Below are 1392 nucleotides of genomic sequence, written 5' to 3'. Positions count from 1 at the left end.
TCCTGCTCTCCATCCCATACCACCATCTGTGTGCTCCTCAGAAGGGATACACCATTGCTGTGTCTGCAGCAATGCAGAGCCTCTCCTCAACCAAATCCTGTTTCTCGTTGTCTTTTGTTTACATTCCTCCAGCCAGTTTAAGTCCAGAGAGCAGCAGTCATATCTCCACCAATTCGAGTTAATTTTTCAATTAAGCTATTGCATTACCTCTACTCCATTCCTCATAGTGTTTGCTTTACTACTCTTTTTTTTTTTAAAAAAAGGGTTTAATTTTTCCTCATAAAATACAGTTCCTCTAAACGCTTGCAATCTGCTATTTCTTTCTATTTAGAGTTGGCACACCCAGTCCATAACTTTAGGTGCAAGGTTTGCATCACTTTGCAGCAAGACCGAGGCTGCTGAATCCCGGACATCCAGGATGCTCCTCCAGAGGAGCCTCCCTGCAGGGGAATGAGAGTCTTCTTATCAAGGTGTGCACCACGAGGATTGGCATTGTGGGCTCCCTCAAGATCCCACAGCTGAGGATTCACTGCCTGCAACAGACCCTTTCTCACAGAAGTGCCATCCACCCCAAGTTACTAGGGCAGTTGGAAAACAGACCCTCACCTACTGCGAGCCTGATAATGAGGAACAGCATTTTGGATCTAATCCACAGCAGAAAGTCAAACCCTCACTGTATCCTGTGGCAGCCTTTCACAGCATTTTACCATTTCCATGCACACAGAAGAAATGCCAAAATATCTCTCTGCCTACACCTTTTCCACCTCCTTTAGTTAAGGTGGTGATAATTTTTATCTTTTTTCTCCTTCACCAACACTTTAAAGCCTTAAGTGTCAAAAGATATTTCAGATTTGGCCCCTCTTTCCTGACTGCCCAGGTCAGGTTATGAGATAACTCTGTGCTTCCAGCCTGTGCTCTAGAAGAGCCACTGAAAGCATAATTAATACCTGTGGGTGTTAATTCATCTTCCCTTGCTTTAGTCCCAAAAGGCAGCTTGGTCTGGAAAGTTCTGCTTTGCCTATAATATTGTCCCCATATACTGCTGTGAACACACTGCTGGTAGTTGAGAAACAAGTCCTTTACACACCTATCTCTGTATCACCACCACTGCACCTGGAAATCAAAACGAGGGCTCCTCCAAAAACCAACTCTGATGAGCCGTGTTGTGGAGGAAAGGTGGCATGTGGGGAGGTTTGGACTGCATGTTGGCAGGGATTTATTCACTGGGGGCGTTGTCAAGCATTGGAAAAGGTTGCCCAGAGCAGTGGTGGATTCACCGTCCTTGGAGGTATTTAAAAGATGTGTAGATGTGCCACTTGGGGACATGGTTTAATGGGGGTCTTGGCAATGCTGGGTTAATGTTGAACTCAGTGGTCTTAGAGGTCTTTTCCA

This window comes from Neopelma chrysocephalum, unplaced genomic scaffold (genome assembly GCF_003984885.1).
Source record: "Neopelma chrysocephalum unplaced genomic scaffold, ASM398488v2 Primary Assembly neopelma1_73b, whole genome shotgun sequence".
Classification (NCBI taxonomy): Eukaryota; Metazoa; Chordata; class Aves; order Passeriformes; family Pipridae; genus Neopelma; species Neopelma chrysocephalum.
The sequence above is the reverse complement of the archived record's forward strand: the minus strand, read 5'-3'. Positions refer to the sequence as shown.